The sequence below is a fragment of the Pristiophorus japonicus genome, chromosome 25 (assembly GCF_044704955.1).
Source record: "Pristiophorus japonicus isolate sPriJap1 chromosome 25, sPriJap1.hap1, whole genome shotgun sequence".
Classification (NCBI taxonomy): domain Eukaryota; kingdom Metazoa; phylum Chordata; class Chondrichthyes; family Pristiophoridae; genus Pristiophorus; species Pristiophorus japonicus.
Window position 1 is genome coordinate 30,232,319 of NC_092001.1, and position 24,233 is coordinate 30,256,551.

A 24,233-nucleotide genomic window follows, 5' to 3' on the forward strand; every position below is an offset into this window, starting at 1 on the left:
ACAGAAAGATGTGGAAGCCAGTTGGATAGATATACTCAAAAGAGAGTGAGATATGGCCCTTACGGCTAAAGTGATCAAGGGGCATGGAGAGAAATCAGGAAGGGGAAGTGAAGTTGCATGCTCAGCTATGATCATATTGAATGGTGGTGCTGGCTGGAAGGGACGAATGGCCTACTCCTGCACCAATTTCTAAGAGTCTATGTTTCTATCTTCAGAATATGAGGTGCTTTGTTGTTCTTCGCCTTTTATTAACAAAAATTAAACACTAATTGCACTATCTTTAAACTTGAATGTGCTCGTAATGTGAGCATTGGTGGTTCAGTGGTAAAATTATTGCCTCCCACGCGGGAGTCCCGGGTTCGAATCCCGGCCAATGCAGTGTTTATGGAAGTATTTCAGAAAGCGTGTATTTAAAAATTAAACTTCCCGACTGTTTCAAGAGCGTACACAGAGAGGAGCGGCTGTTAAATGAGTGGGGGCACAGATATCCTTCGGTATAAAGAGCGGGAGCAGTGAGGATCGCTTGTAACGTGAGGGTGTAAAGGATTTGAGTTATTTTTCAAATAGCACGAGCAGAGGGAAGCGGCAATTTAAAAAGCGAGAACACACAGGAGTGGCTGTTTGCAGCACGGCAGCAGAGATGAGCGGGTGTTGAAAGAGCGGGAGCAAGTCTGGGCGGCAGTTTAATAAGGAGGCGCAGAAAGGAGTGGCGGTACCGTTTCCTCGAGCTGTGGCGATTTTCAATATTTCCATCAATGTAACATCTCCAACTTTGCAAATCACACCAAGCTGGGTTGCAGTGCGAGCTGCGAGGAGGCTGCAGAGGAATTGGACAGATTCGGTGGATGGCAGATGCCATATAATGAAGATAAGTGTGAGTTTATCCACTTTGGTGGCAAAACCTTGAAGGTAGAATGTTATCTGAATGTTGACCGATTTGTAAAAGCGGAGGGGTATTGAGACCTGGGTATTTTGGTACATCGGTCGTTGAAGTCATTCATACATACAGGTACAGCATGCAGTAAAGGAATCCAAATGTCATGCTGGCCTTCATAGCGAGGAGATTAGGGTATCGGAGCATGGAGACTTGTACAGCACCTTGCTGAGACCAGACCTTGAGTATTGTGTGCAGTTATGATCATCTAATCTGAGGAAGGACATTCTTGCTTTTAAGGGAGTGTAGCGAATATTCACCAGATTGATTCCAGGGATGGCAGGACTGACATGAAGAAAGACTGGATCGACTCGGCTTACACTCGCTGGAATTTAGAAGAATGAGAGGGGAGCTCATAGAAACATTTAAAATTTGGTCGGGAATGGACAGGTTTGATGGTGCAAAAAGGTCCCCACAGTCCGAATAAAGGAAGCCCAGTACCAGCGGTCACTGTCTAAGGATAAAGTGTAAACCATTTAGGACCGACACGAGGAGAATCTTCTTCACTCAGATCATTGTGAACCTGTGGAATTCTGTACCACAGAAAGATGTGGAAGCCAGTTGGATAGATATACTCAAAAGAGAGTGAGATATGGCCCTTACGGCTAAAGTGATCAAGGGGCATGGAGAGAAATCAAGAAGGGGAAGTGAAGTTGCATGCACAGCCATGATCATATTGAATGGTGGTGCTGGCTGGAAGGGACGAATGGCCTACTCCTGCACCAATTTCTAAGTTTCTCTGTTTCTATCTTCAGATTATGAGGTGCTTTGTTGTTCTTCGCCTTTTATTAACAAAAATTAAACACTAATTGCACTATCTTTAAACTTGAATGTGCTTGTAATGTGAGCATTGGTGGTTCAGTGGTAAAATTATCGCCTCCCACGCGGGAGTCCCGGGTTCGAATCCCGGCCAATGCAGTGTTTATGGAAGTATTTCAGAAAGCGTGTATTTAAAAATTAAACTTCCCGACTGTTTCAAGAGCGTACACAGAGAGGAGCGGCTGTTAAATGAGCGGGGGCACAGATATCCTTCGGTATAAAGAGCGGGAGCAGTGAGGATCGCTTGTAACGTGAGGGTGTAAAGGATTTGAGTTATTTTTCAAATAGCACGAGCAGAGGGAAGCGGCAATTTAAAAAGCGAGAACACACAGGAGTGGCTGTTTGCAGCACGGCAGCAGAGATGAGCGGGTGTTGAAAGAGCGGGAGCAAGTCTGGGCGGCAGTTTAATAAGGAGGAGCAGAAAGGAGCGGCGGTACCGTTTCCTCGAGCTGTGGCGATTTTCAATAATTCCATCAATGTAACATCTCCAACTTTGCAAATCACACCAAGCTGGGTTGCAGTGCGAGCTGCGAGGAGGCTGCAGAGGAATTGGACAGATTCGGTGGATGGCAGATGCCATATAATGAAGATAAGTGTGAGTTTATCCACTTTGGTGGCAAAACCTTGAAGGTAGAATGTTATCTGAATGTTGACCGATTTGTAAAAGCGGAGGGGTATTGAGACCTGGGTATTTTGGTACATCGGTCGTTGAAGTCATTCATACATACAGGTAAAGCATGCAGTAAAGGAAGCCAAATGTCATGCTGGCCTTCATAGCGAGGAGATTAGGGTATCGGAGCATGGAGACTTGTACAGCACCTTGCTGAGACCAGACCTTGAGTATTGTGTGCAGTTATGATCATCTAATCTGAGGAAGGACATTCTTGCTTTTAAGGGAGTGTAGCGAATATTCACCAGATTGATTCCAGGGATGGCAGGACTGACATGAAGAAAGACTGGATCGACTCGGCTTACACTCGCTGGAATTTAGAAGAATGAGAGGGGAGCTCATAGAAACATTTAAAATTTGGTCGGGAATGGACAGGTTTGATGGTGCAAAAAGGTCCCCGCAGTCCGAATAAAGGAAGCCCAGTACCAGCGGTCACTGTCGAAGGATAAAGTGTAAACCATTTAGGACCGACACGAGGAGAATCTTCTTCACTCAGATCATTGTGAACCTGTGGAATTCTGTACCACAGAAAGATGTGGAAGCCAGTTGGATCGATATACTCAAAAGAGAGTGAGATATGGCCCTTACGGCTAAAGTGATCAAGGGGCATGGAGAGAAATCAAGAAGGGGAAGTGAAGTTGCATGCTCAGCCATGATCATATTGAATGGTGTTGCTGGCTGGAAGGGACGAATGGCCTACTCCTGCACCAATTTCTAAGTTTCTCTGTTTCTATCTTCAGAATATGAGGTGCTTTGTTGTTCTTCGCCTTTTATTAACAAAAATTAAACACTAATTGCACTATCTTTAAACTTGAATGTGCTCGTAATGTGAGCATTGGTGGTTCAGGGGTAGAATTCTCGCCTCCCACGCGGGAGACCCGGGTTCGATTCCCGGCCAATGCAGTGTTTATGGAAGTATTTTGGAAAGCGTGTATTTAAAAATTAAACTTCCCGACTGTTTCAAGAGCGGACACAGAGAGGAGCGGCTGTTAAATGAGCGGGGGCACAGATATCCTTTGGTATAAAAAGCGGGAGCAGTGAGGATCGCTTGTAACGTGAGGGAGTAAAGGATTTGAGTTATTTTTCAAATAGCACGAGCAGAGGGAAGCGGCAATTTAAAAAGCGAGAACACACAGGAGTGGCTGTTTGCAGCACGGCAGCAGAGATGAGCGGGTGTTGAAAGAGCGGGAGCAAGTCTGGGCGGCAGCTTAATAAGGAGGAGCAGAAAGGAGCGGCGGTACCGTTTCCTCGAGCTGTGGCGATTTTCAATACTTCCATCAATGTAATATCTCCAACTTTGCAAATCACACCAAGCTGGGTTGCAGTGCGAGCTGCTAGGAGGCTGCAGCGGAATTGGACAGATTAGGTGGATGGCAGATGCCATATAATGAAGATAAGTGTGAGTTTATCCACTTTGTTGGCAAAACCTTGAAGGTAGAATGTTATCTGAATGTTGACCGATTTGTAAAAGCGGAGGGGTATTGAGACCTGGATATTTTGGTACATCAGTCGTTGAAGTCATTCATACATACAGGTACAGCATGCAGTAAAGGAAGCCAAATGTCATGCTGGCCTTGATAGCGAGGAGATTATGGCATCGGAGCATGGAGACTTGTACAGCACCTTGCTGAGACCAGACCTTGAGTATTGTGTGCAGTTATGATCATCTAATCTGAGGAAGGACATTCTTGCTTTTGATGGAGTGTAGCGAATATTCACCAGATTGATTCCAGGGATGGCAGGACTGACATGAAGAAAGACTGGATCGACTAGGCTTATACTCGCTGGAATTTAGAAGAATGAGAGGGGAGCTCATAGAAATATTTGAAATTTGGTCGGGAATGGACAGGTTTGATGGCGTAAAAAGGTTCCCGCAGTCCGAATAAAGGAAGCCCAGTACCAGCGGTCACTGTCTAAGGATAAAGTGTAAACCATTTAGGACCGACACGAGGAGAATCTTCTTCACTCAGATCATTGTGAACCTGTGGAATTCTGTACCACAGAAAGATGTGGAAGCCAGTTGGATAGATATACTCAAAAGAGAGTGAGATATGGCCCTTACGGCTAAAGTGATCAAGGGGCATGGAGAGAAATCAGGAAGGGGAAGTGAAGTTGCATGTTCAGCCATGATCATATTGAATGGTGGTGCTGGCTGGAAGGGACGAATGGCCTACTCCTGCACCTACTTTCTAAGTTTCTATGTTTCTATCTTCAGAATATGAGGTGCTTTGTTGTTCTTCGCCTTTTATTAACAAAAATTAAACACTAATTGCACTATCTTTAAACTTGAATGTCCACGTGATGTGAGCATTGGTGGTTCAGTGGTAGAATTCTCGCCTCCCACGCGGGAGACCCGGGTTCGATTCCCGGCCAATGCAGTGTTTATGGAAGTATTTCAGAAAGCGTGTATATAATAATTAATCTTCCCGACTGTTCCAAGAGCGTATGCAGAGAGGAGCGGCTGTTAAATGAGCGGGGGCACAGACATCCTTCGGTATGAAGAGCGGGAGCAGTGAGGATCGCTTGCAACATGAGGGAGTAAAGGATTTGAGTTATTTTTCAAATCGCACGAGCAGAGGGAAGCGGCAATTTGAAAAGCGAGAACACACAGGAGTGGCTGTTTGCAGCACGGCGGCAGAGATGAGCGGGTGTTGAAAGAGTGGGAGCAACTCTGCGCGGCAGTTTAATAAGGAGGAGCAGAAAGGAGCGGCGGTACCGTTTCCTCGAGCTGTGGCGATTTTCAATAATTCCATCAATGTAATATCTCCAACTTTGCAAATCACACCAAGCTGGGTTGCAGTGCGAGCTGCTCGGAGGCTGCAGCGGAATTGGACAGATTAGGTGGATGGCAGATGCCATATAATGAAGATAAGTGTGAGTTTATCCACTTTGTTGGCAAAACCTTGAAGGTAGAATGTTATCTGAATGTTGACCGATTTGTAAAAGCGGAGGGGGATTGAGACCTGGGTATTTTGGTACATCAGTCGTTGAAGTCATTCATACATACAGGTACAGCATGCAGTAAAGGCAGCCAAATGTCATGCTGGCCTTCATAGCGAGGAGATTAGGGTATCGGAGCATGGAGACTTGTACAGCACCTTGCTGAGACCAGACCTTGAGTATTGTGTGCAGTTATGATCATCTAATCTGAGGAAGGACATTCTTGCTTTTGAGGGAGTGTAGCGAATATTCACCAGATTGATTCCAGGGATGGCAGGACTGACATGAAGAAAGACTGGATCGACTAGGCTTACACTCGCTGGAATTTAGAAGAATGAGAGGGGAGCTCATCGAAACATTAAAAATTTGGTCTGGAATGGACAGGTTTGATGGCGTAAAAAGTTTCCCGCAGTCCGAATAAAGGAAGCCCAGTACCAGCGGTCACTGTCTAAGGATAAAGTGTAAACCATTTTGGACCGACACGAGGAGAATCTTCTTCACTCAGATCATTGTGAACCTGTGGAATTATGTACCACAGAAAGATGTGGAAGCCAGTTGGATAGATATACTCAAAAGAGAGTGAGATATGGCCCTTACGGCTAAAGTGATCAAGGGGCATGGAAAGAAATCAGGAAGGGGAAGTGAAGTTGCATGCTCAGCCATGATCATATTGATTGGTGGTGCTGGCTGGAAGGGACGAATGCCCTACTCCTGCACCAATTTCTAAGTTTCTATGTTTCTATCTTCAGAATATGAGGTGCTTTGTTGTTCTTCGCCTTTTATTAACAAAAATTAAACACTAATTGCACTATCTTTAAACTTGAATGTGCTCGTAGTGTGAGCATTGGTGGTTCAGGGGTAGAATTCTCGCCTCCCACGCGGGAGACCCGGGTTCGATTCCCGGCCAATGCAGTGTTTATGGAAGTATTTTGGAAAGCGTGTATTTAAAAATTAAACTTCCCGACTGTTTCAAGAGCGGACACAGAGAGGAGCGGCTGTTAAAGGAGCGGGGGCACAGATATCCTTTGGTATAAAAAGCGGGAGCAGTGAGGATCGCTTGTAACGTGAGGGTGTAAAGGATTTGAGTTATTTTTCAAATAGCACGAGCAGAGGGAAGCGGCAATTTAAAAAGCGAGAACACACAGGAGTGGCTGTTTGCAGCACGGCAGCAGAGATGAGCGGGTGTTGAAAGAGCGGGAGCAAGTCTGGGCGGCAGTTTAATAAGGAGGAGCAGAAAGGAGTGGCGGTACCGTTTCCTCGAGCTGTGGCGATTTTCAATAATTCCATCAATGCAACATCTCCAACTTTGCAAATCACACCAAGCTGGGTTGCAGTGCGAGCTGCGAGGAGGCTGCAGAGGAATTGGACAGATTCGGTGGATGGCAGATGCCATATAATGAAGATAAGTGTAAGTTTATCCACTTTGGTGGCAAAACCTTGAAGGTAGAATGTTATCTGAATGTTGACCGATTTGCAAAAGCGGAGGGGTATTGAGACCTGGGTATTTTGGTACATCGGTCGTTGAAGTCATTCATACATACAGGTACAGCATGCAGTAAAGGAAGCCAAATGTCATGCTGGCCTTCATAGCGAGGAAATTAGGGTATCGGAGCATGGAGACTTGTACAGCACCTTGCTGAGACCAGACCTTGAGTATTGTGTGCAGTTATGATCATCTAATCTGAGGAAGGACATTCTTGCTTTTGATGGAGTGTAGCGAATATTCACCAGATTGATTCCAGGGATGGCAGGACTGACATGAAGAAAGACTGGATCGACTAGGCTTATACTCGCTGGAATTTAGAAGAATGAGAGGGGAGCTCATAGAAATATTTGAAATTTGGTCGGGAATGGACAGGTTTGATGGCGTAAAAAGGTTCCCGCAGTCCGAATAAAGGAAGCCCAGTACCAGCGGTCACTGTCTAAGGATAAAGTGTAAACCATTTAGGACCGACACGAGGAGAATCTTCTTCACTCAGATCATTGTGAACCTGTGGAATTCTGTACCACAGAAAGATGTGGAAGCCAGTTGGATAGATATACTCAAAAGAGAGTGAGATATGGCCCTTACGGCTAAAGTGATCAAGGGGCATGGAGAGAAATCAGGAAGGGGAAGTGAAGTTGCATGTTCAGCCATGATCATATTGAATGGTGGTGCTGGCTGGAAGGGACGAATGGCCTACTCCTGCACCTACTTTCTAAGTTTCTATGTTTCTATCTTCAGAATATGAGGTGCTTTGTTGTTCTTCGCCTTTTATTAACAAAAATTAAACACTAATTGCACTATCTTTAAACTTGAATGTGTACGTGATGTGAGCATTGGTGGTTCAGGGGTAGAATTCTCGCCTCCCACGCGGGAGACCCGGGTTCGATTCCCGGCCAATGCAGTGTTTATGGAAGTATTTCAGAAAGCGTGTATATAATAATTAAACTTCCCGACTGTTCCAAGAGCGTATGCAGAGAGGAGCGGCTGTTAAATGAGCGGGGGCACAGACATCCTTCGGTATGAAGAGCGGGAGCAGTGAGGATCGCTTGCAACATGAGGGAGTAAAGGATTTGAGTTATTTTTCAAATCGCACGAGCAGAGGGAAGCGGCAATTTGAAAAGCGAGAACACACAGGAGTGGCTGTTTGCAGCACGGCGGCAGAGATGAGCGGGTGTTGAAAGAGCAGGAGCAAGTCTGGGCGGCAGTTTAATGAGGAGGAGCAGAAAGCAGCGGCGGTACCGTTTCCTCGAGCTGTGGCGATTTTCAATAATTCCATCAATGTAATATCTCCAACTTCGCAAATCACACCAAGCTGGGTAGCAGTGCGAGCTGCTCGGAGGATGCAGCGGATTTGGACAGATTAGGTGGATGGCAGATGCCATATAATGAAGATAAGTGTGAGTTTATCCACTTTGTTGGCAAAACCTTGAAGGTAGAATGTTATCTGAATGTTGACCGATTTGTAAAAGCGGAGGGGTATTGAGACCTGGGTATTTTGGTACATCAGTCGTTGAAGTCATTCATACATACAGGTACAGCATGCAGTAAAGGCAGCCAAATGTCATGCTGGCCTTCATAGCGAGGAGATTAGGGTATCGAAGCATGGAGACTTGTACAGCACCTTGCTGAGACCAGACCTTGAGTATTGTGTGCAGTTATGATCATCTAATCTGAGGAAGGACATTCTTGCTTTTGAGGGAGTGTAGCGAATATTCACCAGATTGATTCCAGGGATGGCAGGACTGACATGAAGAAAGACTGGATCGACTAGGCTTACACTCGCTGGAATTTAGAAGAATGAGAGGGGAGCTCATCGAAACATTAAAAATTTGGTCGGGAATGGACAGGTTTGATGGCGTAAAAAGTTTCCCGCAGTCCGAATAAAGGAAGCCCAGTACCAGCGGTCACTGTCTAAGGATAAAGTGTAAACCATTTAGGACCGACACGAGGAGAATCTTCTTCACTCAGATCATTGTGAACCTGTGGAATTCTGTACCACAGAAAGATGTGGAAGCCAGTTGGATAGATATACTCAAAAGAGAGTGAGATATGGCCCTTACGGCTAAAGTGATCAAGGGGCATGGAGAGAAATCAGGAAGGGGACGTGAAGTTGCATGCTCAGCCATGATCATATTGAATGGTGGTGCTGGCTGGAAGGGACGAATGGCCTACTCCTGCACCAATTTCTAAGTTTCTATGTTTCTATCTTCAGAATATGAGGTGCTTTGTTGTTCTTCGCCTTTTATTAACAAAAATTAAACACTAATTGCACTATCTTTAAACTTGAATGTGCTCGTAATGTGAGCATTGGTGGTTCAGGGGTAGAATTCTCGCCTCCCACGCGGGAGACCCGGGTTCGATTCCCGGCCAATGCAGTGTTTATGGAAGTATTTCAGAAAGCGTGTATTTAAAAATTAAACTTACCGACTGTTTCAAGAGCGTACACAGAGAGGAGCGGCTGTGAAATGAGCGGGGGCAAAGATATCCTTCGGTAAAAAGAGCGGGAGCAGTGAGGATCGCTTGGAACGTGAGGGAGCAAAGGATTTGAGTTATTTTTCAAATAGCACGAGCAGAGGTAAGCGGCAATTTAAAAAGCTAGAACACACAGGAGTGGCTGTTTGCAGCACGGCAGCAGAGATGAGCGGGTGTTGAAAGAGCGGGAGCAAGTCTGGGCGGCAGTTTAATAAGGAGGAGCAGAAAGGAGCGGCGGTCCCGTTTCCTCGAGCTGTGGCGATTTTCAATAATTCCATCAATGCAATATCTCCAACTTTGCAAATCACACCAAGCTGGGTTGCAGTGCGTGCTGCTAGGAGGCTGCAGCGGAATTGGACAGATTAGGTGGATGGCAGATGCCATATAATGAAGATAAGTGTGAGTTTATCCACTTTGCTGGCAAAACCTTGAAGGTAGAATGTTATCTGAATGTTGACCGATTTGTAAAAGCGGAGGGGTATGGAGACCTGGATATTTTGGTACATCAGTCGTTGAAGTCATTCATACATACAGGTACAGCATGCAGTAAAGGAAGCCAAATATCATGCTGGCCTTCATAGCGAGGAGATTAGGGTATCGGAGCATGGAGACTTGTACAGCACCTTGCTGAGACCAGACCGTGAGTATTGTGTGCAGTTATGATCATCTAATCTGAGGAAGGACATTCTTTCTTTTGAGGGAGTGTAGCGAATATTCACCAGATTGATTCCAGGGATGGCAGGACTGACATGAAGAAAGACTGGTTCGACTAGGCTTATACTCGTTGGAATTTAGAAGAATGAGAGGGGAGCTCATAGAAACATTTAAAATTTGGTCGGGAATGGACAGGTTTGATGGCGTAAAAAGGTTCCCGCAGTCCGAATAAAGGAAGCCCAGTACCAGCGGTCACTGTCTAAGGATAAAGTGTAAACCATTTAGGACCGACACGAGGAGAATCTTCTTCACTCAGATCATTGTGAACCTGTGGAATTCTGTACCACAGAAAGATGTGGAAGCCAGTTGGATAGATATACTCAAAAGACAGTGAGATATGGCCCTTACGGCTAAAGTGATCAAGGGGCATGGAGAGAAATCAGGAAGGGGAAGTGAAGTTGCATGCTCAGCCATGATCATATTGAATGGTGGTGCTGGCTGGAAGGGACGAATGGCCTACTCCTGCACCTACTTTCTAAGTTTCTATGTTTCTATCTTCAGAATATGAGGTGCTTCGTTGTTCTTCGCCTTTTATAAACAAAAATTAAACACTAATTGCACTATCTTTAAACTTGAATGTGCTCGTAATGTGAGCATTGGTGGTTCAGGGGTAGAATTCTCGCCTCCCACGCGGGAGACTCGGGTTCGATTCCTGGCCAATGCAATGTTTATGGAAGTATTTCAGAAAGCGTGTATTTAAAAATTAAACTTCCCGACTGTTTCAAGAGCGTTCACAGAGAGGAGCGGCTGTTAAATGAGCGGGGGCGCAGATATCCTTCGGTAGAAAGATCGGGAGCAGTGAGGATCGCTTTTCACGTGAGGGAGTGAAGGATTTGAGTTATTTTTCAAAAAGCACGAGCAGAGGGAAGCGGCAATTTAAAAAGCGAGACACACAGGAGTGGCTGTTTGCAGCACGGCAGCAGAGATGAGCAATTGTTGAAAGAGCGGGAGCAAGTCTGGGCGGCAGGTTAATAAGGAGGAGCAGAAAGGAGCGGCGGTACCGTTTCCTCGAGCTGTGGCGATTTTCAATAATTCCATCAATGTAACATCTCCAACTTTGCAAATCACACCAAGCTGGGTTGCAGTGCGAGCTGCGAGGAGGCTGCAGAGGAATTGGACAGATTAGGTGGATGGCAGATGCCATATAATGAAGATAAGTGTGAGTTTATCCACTTTGGTGGCAAAACCTTGAAGGTAGAATGTTATCTGAATGTTGACCGATTTGTAAAAGCGGAGGGGTATTGAGACCTGGGTATTTTGGTACATCAGTCGTTGAAGTCATTCATACATACAGGTACAGCATGCAGTAAAGGAAGCCAAATGTCATGCTGGCCTTCATAGCGAGGAGATTAGGGTATCGGAGCATGGAGACTTGTACAGCACCTTGCTGAGACCAGACCTTGAGTATTGTGTGCAGTTATGATCATCTAATCTGAGGAAGGACATTCTTTCTTTTGAGGGAGTGTAGCGAATATTCACCAGATTGATTCCAGGGATGGCAGGACTGACATGAAGAAAGACTGGATCGACTAGGCTTATACTCGTTGGAATTTAGAAGAATGAGAGGGGAGCTCATAGAAACATTTAAAATTTGGTCGGGAATGGACAGGTTTGATGGCGTAAAAAGGTTCCCGCAGTCCGAATAAAGGAAGCCCAGTACCAGCGGTCACTGTCTAAGGATAAAGTGTAAACCATTTAGGACCGACACGAGGAGAATCTTCTTCACTCAGATCATTGTGAACCTGTGGAATTCTGTACCACAGAAAGATGTGGAAGCCAGTTGGATAGATATACTCAAAAGAGAGTGAGATATGGCCCTTACGGCTAAAGTGATCAATGGGCATGGAGAGAAATCAGGAAGGGGAAGTGAAGTTGCATGCTCAGCCATGATCATATTGAATGGTGGTGCTGGCTGGAAGGGACGAATGGCCTACTCCTGCACCTACTTTCTAAGTTTCTATGTTTCTATCTTCAGAATATGAGGTGCTTTGTTGTTCTTCGCCTTTTACTAACAAAAATTAAACACTAATTGCACTATCTTTAAACTTGAATGTGCTCGTAATGTGAGTATTGGTGGTTCAGGGGTACAATTCTCGCCTCCCACGCAGGAGACCCGGGTTTGATTCCCGGCAAATGCAGTGTTTATGGAAGTATTTCCGAAAGCGTGTATTTAAAAATTAAACTTCCCGACTGTTTCAAGAGCGGACACAGAGAGGAGCGGCTGTTAAATGAGCGGGGGCGCAGATATCCTTCGGTACAAAGAGCGGGAGCAGTGAGGATCGCTTTTCACGTGAGGGAGTGAAGGATTTGAGTTATTTTTCAAATAGCACGAGCAGAGGGAAGCGGCAATTTAAAAAGCGAGACACACAGGAGTGGCTGTTTGCAGCACGGCAGCAGAGATGAGCGGGTGTTGAAAGAGCGGGAGCAAGTCTGGGCGGCAGTTTAATAAGGAGGAGCAGAAAGGAGCGGCGGTACCGTTTCCTCGAGCTGTGGCGATTTTCAATAATTCCATCAATGTAATATCTCCAACTTTACAAATCACACCAAGCTGGGTTGCAGTGCGAGCTGCTAGGAGGCTGCAGCGGAATTGGACAGATTAGGTGGATGGCAGATGCCATATAATGAAGATAAGTATGAGTTTATCCACTTTGGTGGCAAAACCTTGAAGGTAGAATGTTATCTGAATGTTGACCGATTTGTAAAAGTGGAGGGGTATTGAGACCTGGGTATTTTGGTACATCAGTCGTTGAAGTCATTCATACATACAGGTACAGCATGCAGTAAAGGAAGCCAAATGTCATGCTGGCCTTCATAGCGAGGAGATTAGGGTATCGGAGCATGGAGACTTGTACAGCACCTTGCTGAGACCAGACCTTGAGTATTGTGTGCAGTTATGATCATCTAATCTGAGGAAGGACATTCTTGCTTTTGAGGGAGTGTAGCGAATATTCACCAGATTGATTCCAGGGATGGCAGGACTGACATGAAGAAAGACTGGATCTACTAGGCTTATACTCGCTGGAATTTAGAAGAATGAGAGGGGAGCTCATAGAAACATTTAAAATTTGGTCGGGAATGGACAGGTTTGATGGCGTAAAAAGGTTTCCGCAGTCCGAATAAAGGAAGCCCAGTACCAGCGGTCACTGTCTAAGGATAAAGTGTAAACCATTTAGGACCGACACGAGGAGAATCTTCTTCACTCAGATCATTGTGAACCTGTGGAATTCTGTACCACAGAAAGATGTGGAAGCCAGTTGGATAGATATACTCAAAAGAGAGTGAGATATGGCCCTTACGGCTAAAGTGATCAATGGGCATGGAGAGAAATCAGGAAGGGGAAGTGAAGTTGCATGCTCAGCCATGATCATATTGAATGGTGGTGCTGGCTGGAAGGGACGAATGGCCTACTCCTGCACCTACTTTCTAAGTTTCTATGTTTCTATCTTCAGAATATGAGGTGCTTTGTTGTTCTTCGCCTTTTATTAACAAAAATTAAACACTAATTGCACTATCTTTAAACTTGAATATGCTCGCAATGTGAGCATTGGCGGTTCAGTGGTAGAATTCTCGCCTCCCACGCGAGAGACACGGGTTCGATTCCCGGCCAATGCAGTGTTTATGGAAATATTTCAGAAAGCGTGTATTTAAAAATTAAACTTCCCGACTGTTTCAAGAGCGGACACAGAGAGGAGCGGCTGTTAAATGAGCGGGGGCGCAGATATCCTTCGGCACAAAGAGCGGGAGCAGTGAGGATCGCTTGTAACGTGAGGGAGTAAAGGATTTGAGTTATTTTTCAAATAGCACGAGCAGAGGGAAGCGGCAATTTAGGAAGCGGCAATTTAAAAAGCGAGACGCACAGGAGTGGCTGTTTGCAGCACGTAAGCAGAGATGAGCGGGTGTTGAAAGAGCGGGAGCAAGTCTGGGCGGCAGTTTAATAAGAAGGAGCAGAAAGGAGCGGCGGTACCGTTTCCTCGAGCTGTGGCGATTTTCAATAATTCCATCAATGTAATATCTCCAACTTTACAAATCACACCAAGCTGGGTTGCAGTGCGAGCTGCTAGGAGGCTGCAGCGGAATTGGACAGATTAGGTGGATGGCAGATGCCATATAATGAAGATAAGTGTGAGTTTATCCACTTTGGTGGCAAAGCCTTGAAGGTAGAATGTTATCTGAATGTTGACCGATTTGTAAATGTGGAGGGGTATTGAGACCTGGGTATTTTGGTACATCACTCGTTGAAGTCATTCATACATACAGGTACAGCATGCAGTAAAGGAAGCCAAATGTCATGCTGGCCTTCATAGCGAGGAGATTAGGGTATCGGAGCATGGATACTTGTACAGCACCTTGCTGAGACCAGACCTTGAGTATTGTGTGCAGTTATGATCATCTAATCTGAGGAAGGACATTCTTGCTTTTGAGGGAGTGTAGCGAATATTCACCAGATTGATTCCAGGGATGGCAGGACTGACATGAAGAAAGACTGGATCGACTAGGCTTATACTCGCTGGAATTTAGAAGAATGAGAGGGGAGCTCATAGAAACATTTAAAATTTGGTCGGGAATGGACAGGTTTGATGGCGTAAAAAGGTTCCCGCAGTCCGAATAAAGGAAGCCCAGTACCAGCGGTCACTATCTAAGGATAAAGTGTAAACCATTTAGGACCGACACGAGGAGAATCTTCTTCACTCAGATCATTGTGAACCTGTGGAATTCTGTACCACAGAAAGATGTGGAAGCCAGTTGGATAGATATACTCAAAAGACAGTGAGATATGGCCCTTACGGTTAAAGTGATCAAGGGGCATGGAGAGAAATCAGGAAGGGGAAGTGAAGTTGCATGCTCAGCCATGATCATTTTGAATGGTGGTGCTGGCTGGAAGGGACGAATGGCCTACTCCTGCACCTACTTTCTAAGTTTCTATGTTTCTATCTTCAGAATATGAGGTGCTTTGTTGTTCTTCGCCTTTTATTAACAAAAATTAAACACTAATTGCACTATCTTTAAACTTGAATGTGCTCGCAATGTGAGCATTGGCGGTTCAGTGGTAGAATTCTCGCCTCCCACGCGAGAGACACGGGTTCGATTCCCGGCCAATGCAGTGTTTATGGAAATATTTCAGAAAGCGTGTATTTAAAAATTAAACTTCCCGACTGTTTCAAGACCGGACACAGAGAGGAGCGGCTGATAAATGAGCGGGGGCGCAGATATCCTTCGGCACAAAGAGCGGGAGCAGTGAGGATCGCTTGTAACGTGAGGGAGGAAAGGATTTGAGTTATTTTTCAAATAGCACGAGCAGAGGGAAGCGGCAATTTAAAAAGCGAGACGCACAGGAGTGGCTGTTTGCAGCACGTAAGCAGAGATGAGCGGGTGTTGAAAGAGCGGGAGCAAGTCTGGGCGGCAGTTTAATAAGAAGGAGCAGAAAGGAGCGGCGGTACCATTTCCTCGAGCTGTGGCGATTTTCAATAATTCCATCAATGTAATATCTCCAACTTTACAAATCACACCAAGCTGGGTTGCAGTGCGAGCTGCTAGGAGGCTGCAACGGAATTGGACAGATTAGGTGGATGGCAGATGCCATATAATGAAGATAAGTGTGAGTTTATCCACTTTGGTGGCAAAGCCTTGAAGGTAGAATGTTATCTGAATGTTGACCGATTTGTAAAAGTGGAGGGGTATTGAGACCTGGGTATTTTGGTACATCAGTCGTTGAAGTCATTCATACATACAGGTACAGCATGCAGTAAAGGAAGCCAAATGTCATGCTGGCCTTCATAGCGAGGAGATTAGGGTATCGGAGCATGGAGACTTGTACAGCACCTTGCTGAGACCAGACCTTGAGTATTGTGTGCAGTTATGATCATCTAATCTGAGGAAGGACATTCTTGCTTTTGAGGGAGTGTAGCGAATATTCACCAGATTGATTCCAGGGATGGCAGGACTGACATGAAGAAAGACTGGATCGACTAGGCTTATACTCGCTGGAATTTAGAAGAATGAGCGGGGAGCTCATAGAAACATTTAAAATTTGGTCGGGAATGGACAGGTTTGATGGCGTAAAAAGGTTCCCGCAGTCCGAATAAAGGAAGCCCAGTACCAGCGGTCACTGTCTAAGGATAAAGTGTAAACCATTTAGGACCGACACGAGGAGAAGCTTCTTCACTCAGATCATTGTGAACCTGTGGAATTCTGTACCACAGAAAGATGTGGAAGCCAGTTGGATAGATATACTCAAAAGACAGTGAGATATGGCCCTTACGGTTAAAGTGATCAAGGGGCATGGAGAGAAATCAGGAAGGGGAAGTGAAGTTGCATGCTCAGCCATGATCATTTTGAATGGTGGTGCTGGCTGGAAGGGACGAATGGCCTACTCCTGCACCTACTTTCTAAGTTTCTATGTTTCTATCTTCAGAATATGAGGTGCTTTGTTGTTCTTCGCCTTTTATTAACAAAAATTAAACACTAATTGCACTATCTTTAAACTTGAATGTGCTCGCAATGTGAGCATTGGATGTTCAGTGGTAGAATTCTCGCCTCCCACGCGAGAGACACGGGTTCGATTCCCGGCCAATGCAGTGTTTATGGAAATATTTCAGAAAGCGTGTATTTAAAAATTAAACTTCCCGACTGTTTCAAGAGCGGAAACAGAGAGGAGCGGCTGTTAAATGAGCGGGGGCGCAGATATCCTTCGGCACAAAGAGCGGGAGCAGTGAGGATCGCTTGTAACGTGAGGGAGTAAAGGATTTGAGTTATTTTTCAAATAGCACGAGCAGAGGGAAGCGGCAATTTAAAAAGCGAGACGCACAGGAGTGGCTGTTTGCAGCACGTAAGCAGAGATGAGCGGGTGTTGAAAGAGCGGGAGCAAGTCTGGGCGGCAGTTTCATTAGAAGGAGCAGAAAGGAGCGGCGGTACCGTTTCCTCGAGCTGTGGCGATTTTCAATAATTCCATCAATGTTATATCTCCAACTTTGCAAATCACACCAAGCTGGGTTGCAGTGCGATCTGCTCGGAGGCTGCAGCGGAATTGGACAGATTAGGTGGATGGCAGATGCCATATAATGAAGATAAGTGTGAGTTTATCCACTTTGGTGGCAAAACCTTGAAGGTAGAATGTTATCTGAATGTTGACCGATTTGTAAAAGCGGAGGGATATTGAGACCTGGGTATTTTGGTACATCAGTCGTTGAAGTCATTCATACATACAGGTACAGCATGCAGTAAAGGAAGCCAAATGTCATGCTGGCCTTCATAGCGAGGAGATTAGGGTATCGGAGCATGGAGACTTGTACAGCACCTTGCTGAGACCAGACCTTGAGTATTGTGTGCAGTTATGATCATCTAATCTGAGGAAGGACATTCTTGCTTTTGAGGCAGTGTAGCGAATATTCACCAGATTGATTCCAGGGATGGCAGGACTGACATGAAGAAAGACTGGATCGACTAGGCTTATACTCGCTGGAATTTAGAAGAATGAGAGGGGAGCTCATAGAAACATTTAAAATTTGGTCGGGAATGGACAGGTTTGATGGCGTAAAAAGGTTCCCGCATTCCGAATAAAGGAAGCCCAGCACCAGCGGTCACTGTCTAAGGATAAAGTGTAAACCATTTAGGACCGACACGAGGAGAATCTTCTTCACTCAGATCATTGTGAACCTGTGGAATTCTGCGCCACAGAAAGATGTGGAAGCCAGTTGGATAGATATACTCAAAAGAGAGTGAGATATGGCCCTTACGGCTAAAGTGATCAAGGGGCATGGAGAGAAATCAGGAAGGGGAAGTGAAGTTGCATGCTCAGCCATGATCATATTGAATGGTGGTGCTGGCTGGAAGGGACGAATGGCCTACTCCTGCACCTACTTTCTAAGTTTCTATGTTTCTATCTTCAGAATATGAGGTGCTTTGTTGTTCTTCGCCTTTTATTAACAAAAATTAAACACTAATTGCACTATCTTTAAACTTGAATGTGTTCGTAATGTGAGCATTGGTGGTTCAGGGGTAGAATTCTCGCCTCCCACGCGGGAGACCCGGGTTCGATTCCCGGCCAATGCAGTGTTTATGGAAGTATTTCAGAAAGCGTGTATTTAAAAATTAAACTTCCCGACTGTTTCAAGAGCGCACACAGAGAGGAGCGGCTGTTAAATGAGCGGGGGGCACAGATATCCTTCGGTATAAAGAGCGGGAGCAGTGAGGATCGCTTGTAACGTGAGGGAGTAAAGGATTTGAGTTATTTTTCAAATAGCACGAGCAGAGGGAAGCGGCAATTTAAAAAGCGTGAACACACAGGAGTGGCTGCTTGCAGCACGGCAGCAGAGATGAGCGGGTGTTGAAAGAGCGGGAGCAAGTCTGGGCGGCAGTTTAATAAGGAGGAGCAGAAAGGAGCGGCGGTACCGTTTCCTCGAGCTGTGGCGATTTTCAATAATTCCATCAATGTAATATCTCCAACTTTGCAAATCACACCAAGCTGGGTTGCATTGCGAGCTGCTTGGAGGCTGCAGCGGAATTGGACAGATTAGGTGGATGGCAGATGCCATATAATGAAGATAAGTGTGAGTTTATCCACTTTGGTGGCAAAACCTTGAAGGTAGAATGTTATCTGAATGTTGACCGATTTGTAAAAGCGGAGGGATATTGAGACCTGGGTATTTTGGTACATCAGTCGTTGAAGTCATTCATACATACAGGTACAGCATGCAGTAAAGGAAGCCAAATGTCATGCTGGCCTTCATAGCGAGGAGATTAGGGTATCGGAGCATGGAGACTTGTACAGCACCTTGCTGAGACCAGACCTTGAGTATTGTGTGCAGTTATGATCATCTAATCTGAGGAAGGACATTCTTGCTTTTGAGGCAGTGTAGCGAATATTCACCAGATTGATTCCAGGGATGGCAGGACTGACATGAAGAAAGACTGGATCGACTAGGCTTATACTCGCTGGAATTTAGAAGAATGAGAGGGGAGCTCATAGAAACATTTAAAATTTGGTCGGGAATGGACAGGTTTGATGGCGTAAAAAGGTTCCCGCATTCCGAATAAAGGAAGCCCAGCACCAGCGGTCACTGTCTAAGGATAAAGTGTAAACCATTTAGGACCGACACGAGGAGAATCTTCTTCACTCAGATCATTGTGAACCTGTGGAATTCTGCGCCACAGAAAGATGTGGAAGCCAGTTGGATAGATATACTCAAAAGAGAGTGAGATATGGCCCTTACGGCTAAAGTGATCAAGGGGCATGGAGAGAAATCAGGAAGGGGAAGTGAAGTTGCATGCTCAGCCATGATCATATTGAATGGTGGTGCTGGCTGGAAGGGACGAATGGCCTACTCCTGCACCTACTTTCTAAGTTTCTATGTTTCTATCTTCAGAATATGAGGTGCTTTGTTGTTCTTCGCCTTTTATTAACAAAAATTAAACACTAATTGCACTATCTTTAAACTTGAATGTGCTCGTAATGTGAGCATTGGTGGTTCAGGGGTAGAATTCTCGCCTCCCACGCGGGAGACCCGGGTTCGATTCCCGGCCAATGCAGTGTTTATGGAAGTATTTCAGAAAGCGTGTATTTAAAAATTAAACTTCCCGACTGTTTCAAGAGCGCACACAGAGAGGAGCGGCTGTTAAATGAGCGGGGGGCACAGATATCCTTCGGTATAAAGAGCGGGAGCAGTGAGGATCGCTTGTAACGTGAGGGAGTAAAGGATTTGAGTTATTTTTCAAATAGCACGAGCAGAGGGAAGCGGCAATTTAAAAAGCGAGAACACACAGGAGTGGCTGTTTGCAGCGCGGCAGCAGAGATGAGCGGGTGTTGAAAGAGCGGGAGCAAGTCTGGGCGGCAGTTTAATAAGGAGGAGCAGAAAGGAGCGGCGGTACCGTTTCCTCGAGCTGTGGCGATTTTCAATAATTCCATCATAGTTATATCTCCAACTTTGCAAATCACACCAAGCTGGGTTGCAGTGCGAGCTGCTCGGTGGCTGCAGCGGAATTGGACAGATTAGGTGGATGGCAGATGCCATATAATGAAGATAAGTGTGAGTTTATCCACTTTGGTGGCAAAACCTTGAAGGTAGAATGTTATCTGAATGTTGACCGATTTGTAAAAGCGGAGGGGTATTGAGACCTGGGTATTTTGGTACATCAGTCGTTGAAGTCATTCATACATACAGGTACAGCATGCAGTAAAGGAAGCCAAATGTCATGCTGGCCTTGATAGCGAGGAGATTAGGGTATCGGAACATGGAGACTTGTACAGCACCTTGCTGAGACCAGACCTTGAGTATTGTGTGCAGTTATGATCATCTAATCTGAGGAAGCACATTCTTGCTTTTGAGGGAGTGTAGCGAATATTCACCAGATTGATTCCAGGGATGTCAGGACTGACATGAAGAAAGACTGAATCGACTAGGCTTATACTCGCTGGAATTTAGAAGAATGAGAGGGGAGCTCCAAGAAACATTTAAAATTTGGTCGGGAATGGACAGGTTTGATGGCGTAAAAAGGTTCCCGCAGTCCGAATAAAGGAAGCCCAGTACCAGCGGTCACTGTCTAAGGATAAAGTGTAAACCATTTAGGACCGACACGAGGAGAATCTTCTTCACTCAGATCAATGTGAACCTGTGGAATTCTGTACCACAGAAAGATGTGGAAGCCAGTTGGATAGATATACTCAAAAGAGAGTGAGATATGGCCCTTAGGGCTAAAGTGATCAAGGGGCATGGAGAGAAATCAGGAAGGGGAAGTGAAGTTGCATGCTCAGCCATGATCATATTGAATGGTGGTGCTGGCTGGAAGGGACGAATGGCCTACTCCTGCACCAATTTCTAAGTTTCTATGTTTCTATCTTCAGAATATGAGGTGATTTGTTGTTCTTCGCCTTTTATTAGCAAAAATTAAACACTAATTGCACTATCTTTAAACTTGAATGTGCTCGTAATGTGAGCATTGGTGGTTCAGGGGTAGAATTCTCGCTTCCCACGCGGGAGACCCGGGTTCGATTCCCGGCCAATGCAGTGTTTATGGAAGTATTTCAGAAAGCGTGTATTTAAAAATTAAACTTCCCGACTGTTTCAAGAGCGGACACAGAGAGGAGCGGCTGTTAAATGAGCGTGGGCACAGATATCCTTCGGTATAAAGAGCGGGAGCAGTGAGGATCGCTTGTAACGTGAGGGAGTAAAGGATTTGAGTTATTTTTCAAATAGCACGAGCAGAGGGAAGCGGCAATTTAAAAAGCGAGAACACACAGGAGTGGCTGTTTGCAGCACGGCAGCAGAGATGAGCGGGTGTTGAAAGAGCGGGAGCAAGTCTGGGCGGCAGTTTAATAAGGAGGAGCAGAAAGGAGCGGCGGTACCGTTTCCTCGAGCTGTGGCGATTTTCAATAATTCCATCAATGTAATATCTCCAACTTTGCAAATCACACCAAGCTGGGTTGCAGTGCGAGCTGCTCGGAGGCTGCAGCGGAATTGGACAGATTAGGTGGATGGCAGATGCCATATAATGAAGATAAGTGTGAGTTTATCCACTTTGGTGGCAAAACCTTGAAGGTAGAATGTTATCTGAATGTTGACCGATTTGTAAAAGCGGAGGGGTATTGAGACCTGGGTATTTTGGTACATCAGTCGTTGAAGTCATTCATACATACAGGTACAGCATGCAGTAAAGGAAGCCAAATGTTATGCTGGCCTTCATAGCGAGGAGATTAGGGTATCGGAGCTTGGAGACTTGTACAGCACCTTGCTGAGACCAGACCTTGAGTATTGTGTGCAGTTATGATCATCTAATCTGAGGAAGGACATTCTTGCTTTTGAGGGAGTGTAGCGAATGTTCACCAGATTGATTCCAGGGATGGCAGGACTGACATGAAGAAAGACTGGATCGACTAGGCTTATACTCGCTGGAATTTAGAAGAATGAGAGGGGAGCTCATAGAAACATTTAAAATTTGGTCGGGAATGGACAGGTTTGATGGCGTAAAAAGGTTCCCGCAGTCCGAATAAAGGAAGCCCAGTACCAGCGGTCACTGTCTAAGGATAAAGTGTAAACCATTTAGGACCGACACGAGGAGAATCTTCTTCACTCAGATCATTGTGAACCTGTGGAATTCTGTACCACAGAAAGATGTGGAAGCCAGTTGGATAGATATACTCAAAAGAGAGTGAGATATGGCCCTTACGGCTAAAGTGATCAAGGGGCATGGAGAGAAATCAGGAAGGGGAAGTGAAGTTGCATGCTCAGCCATGATCATATTGAATGGTGGTGCTGGCTGGAAGGGACGAATGGCCTACTCCTGCACCAATTTCTAAGTTTCTATGTTTCTATCTTCAGAATATGAGGTGATTTGTTGTTCTTCGCCTTTTATTAGCAAAAATTAAACACTAATTGCACTATCTTTAAACTTGAATGTGCTCGTAATGTGAGCATTGGTGGTTCAGGGGTAGAGTTCTCGCCTCCCACGCGGGAGACCCGGGTTCGATTCCCGGCCAATGCAGTGTTTATGGAAGTATTTCAGAAAACGTGTATTTCAAAATTAAACTTCCCGACTGTTTCAAGAGCGCACACAGAGAGGAGCGGCTGTTAAATGAGCGGGGGCACAGATATCCTTCGGTATAAAGAGTGGGAGCAGTGAGGATCGCTTGTAACGTGAGGGAGCAAAGGATTTGAGTTATTTTTCAAATAGCACGAGCAGAGGGAAGCGGCAATTTAAAAAGCGAGAACACACAGGAGTGGCTGTTTGCAGCACGGCAGCAGAGATGAGCGGGTGTTGAAAGAGCGGGAGCAAGTCTGGGCGGCAGTTTAATAAGGAGGAGCAGAAAGGAGCGGCGGTACCGTTTCCTCGAGCTGAGGCGATTTTCAATAATTCCATCAATGTAATATCTCCAACTTTGCAAATCACACCAAGCTGGGTTGCATTGCGAGCTGCTAGGAGGCTGCAGCGGAATTGGACAGATTAGGTGGATGGCAGATGCCATATCATGAAGATAAGTGTGAGTTTATCCACTTTGGTGGCAAAACCTTGAAGGTAGAATGTTATCTGAATGTTGACCGATTTGTAAAAGCGGAGGGGTATTGAGACCTGGGTATTTTGGTACATCAGTCGTTGAAGTCATTCATACATACAGGTACAGCATGCAGTAAAGGAAGCCAAATGTCATGCTGGCCTTCATAGCGAGGAGATTAGGGTATCGGAGCATGGAGACTTGTACAGCACCTTGCTGAGACCAGACCTTGAGTATTGTGTGCAGTTATGATCATCTAATCTGAGGAAGCACATTCTTGCTTTTGAGGGAGTGTAGCGAATATTCACCAGATTGATTCCAGGGATGGCAGGACTGACATGAAGAAAGACTGGATCGACTAGGCTTATACTCGCTGGAATTTAGAAGAATGAGAGGGGAGCTCATAGAAACATTTAAAATTTGGTCGGGAATGGACAGGTTTGATGGCGTAAAAAGGTTCCCGCAGTCCGAATAAAGGAAGCCCAGTACCAGCGGTCACTGTCTAAGGATAAAGTGTAAACCATTTAGGACCGACACGAGGAGAATCTTCTTCACTCAGATCGATGTGAACCTGTGGAATTCTGTACCACAGAAAGATGTGGAAGCCAGTTGGATAGATATACTCAAAAGAGAGTGAGATATGGCCCTTACGGCTAAAGTGATCAAGGGGCATGGAGAGAAATCAGGAAGGGGAAGTGAAGTTGCATGCTCAGCCATGATCATATTGAATGGTGGTGCTGGCTGGAAGGGACGAATGGCCTACTCCTGCACCAATTTCTAAGTTTCTATGTTTCTATCTTCAGAATATGAGGTGATTTGTTGTTCTTCGCCTTTTATTAGCAAAAATTAAACACTAATTGCACTATCTTTAAACTTGAATGTGCTCGTAATGTGAGCATTGGTGGTTCAGGGGTCGAGTTCTCTTATGGAAGTATTTCAGAAAGCATGTATTTCAAAATTAAACTTCCCGACTGTTTCAAGAGCGCACACAGAGAGGAGCGGCTGTTAAATGAGCGGGGGCACAGATATCCTATGGTATAAAGAGCGGGAGCAGTGAGGATCGCTTGTAACGTGAGGGAGCAAAGGATTTGAGTTATTTTTCAAATAGCACGAGCAGAGGGAAGCGGCAATTTAAAAAGCGAGAACACACAGGAGTGGCTGTTTGCAGCACGGCAGCAGAGATGAGCGGGTGTTGAAAGAGCGGGAGCAAGTCTGG

At 45.5% G+C, this 24,233-nt stretch overlaps 15 non-coding genes across 15 annotated transcripts; all 15 read left to right on the forward strand.

Annotated features, from left to right (window-relative positions):
• The first annotated feature begins 307 nt into the window (after positions 1 to 307).
• trnag-ccc (transfer RNA glycine (anticodon CCC)) lies at positions 308 to 378 on the forward strand. The gene has a single exon. It is a non-coding gene; the product is annotated as a tRNA-Gly (tRNA).
• Positions 379 to 1,781: 1,403 nt separating this feature from the next.
• On the forward strand, positions 1,782 to 1,852 carry trnag-ccc (transfer RNA glycine (anticodon CCC)). Its single transcript has one exon. It is a non-coding gene; the product is annotated as a tRNA-Gly (tRNA).
• Positions 1,853 to 3,255: 1,403 nt separating this feature from the next.
• Positions 3,256 to 3,326, forward strand: trnag-ccc (transfer RNA glycine (anticodon CCC)). Its single transcript has one exon. It is a non-coding gene; the product is annotated as a tRNA-Gly (tRNA).
• Positions 3,327 to 4,730: 1,404 nt separating this feature from the next.
• On the forward strand, positions 4,731 to 4,801 carry trnag-ccc (transfer RNA glycine (anticodon CCC)). Its single transcript has one exon. It is a non-coding gene; the product is annotated as a tRNA-Gly (tRNA).
• A 1,403-nt stretch (positions 4,802 to 6,204) lies between these two features.
• trnag-ccc (transfer RNA glycine (anticodon CCC)) lies at positions 6,205 to 6,275 on the forward strand. Its single transcript has one exon. It is a non-coding gene; the product is annotated as a tRNA-Gly (tRNA).
• A 1,404-nt stretch (positions 6,276 to 7,679) lies between these two features.
• On the forward strand, positions 7,680 to 7,750 carry trnag-ccc (transfer RNA glycine (anticodon CCC)). Its single transcript has one exon. It is a non-coding gene; the product is annotated as a tRNA-Gly (tRNA).
• Positions 7,751 to 9,153: 1,403 nt separating this feature from the next.
• Positions 9,154 to 9,224, forward strand: trnag-ccc (transfer RNA glycine (anticodon CCC)). Its single transcript has one exon. It is a non-coding gene; the product is annotated as a tRNA-Gly (tRNA).
• Positions 9,225 to 10,628: 1,404 nt separating this feature from the next.
• On the forward strand, positions 10,629 to 10,699 carry trnag-ccc (transfer RNA glycine (anticodon CCC)). Its single transcript has one exon. It is a non-coding gene; the product is annotated as a tRNA-Gly (tRNA).
• Positions 10,700 to 13,576: 2,877 nt separating this feature from the next.
• On the forward strand, positions 13,577 to 13,647 carry trnag-ccc (transfer RNA glycine (anticodon CCC)). The gene has a single exon. It is a non-coding gene; the product is annotated as a tRNA-Gly (tRNA).
• Positions 13,648 to 15,065: 1,418 nt separating this feature from the next.
• trnag-ccc (transfer RNA glycine (anticodon CCC)) lies at positions 15,066 to 15,136 on the forward strand. Its single transcript has one exon. It is a non-coding gene; the product is annotated as a tRNA-Gly (tRNA).
• A 1,403-nt stretch (positions 15,137 to 16,539) lies between these two features.
• trnag-ccc (transfer RNA glycine (anticodon CCC)) lies at positions 16,540 to 16,610 on the forward strand. Its single transcript has one exon. It is a non-coding gene; the product is annotated as a tRNA-Gly (tRNA).
• Positions 16,611 to 18,013: 1,403 nt separating this feature from the next.
• Positions 18,014 to 18,084, forward strand: trnag-ccc (transfer RNA glycine (anticodon CCC)). Its single transcript has one exon. It is a non-coding gene; the product is annotated as a tRNA-Gly (tRNA).
• A 1,405-nt stretch (positions 18,085 to 19,489) lies between these two features.
• trnag-ccc (transfer RNA glycine (anticodon CCC)) lies at positions 19,490 to 19,560 on the forward strand. The gene has a single exon. It is a non-coding gene; the product is annotated as a tRNA-Gly (tRNA).
• A 1,404-nt stretch (positions 19,561 to 20,964) lies between these two features.
• Positions 20,965 to 21,035, forward strand: trnag-ccc (transfer RNA glycine (anticodon CCC)). Its single transcript has one exon. It is a non-coding gene; the product is annotated as a tRNA-Gly (tRNA).
• Positions 21,036 to 22,438: 1,403 nt separating this feature from the next.
• trnag-ccc (transfer RNA glycine (anticodon CCC)) lies at positions 22,439 to 22,509 on the forward strand. Its single transcript has one exon. It is a non-coding gene; the product is annotated as a tRNA-Gly (tRNA).
• The last annotated feature ends 1,724 nt before the right edge of the window (positions 22,510 to 24,233 follow it).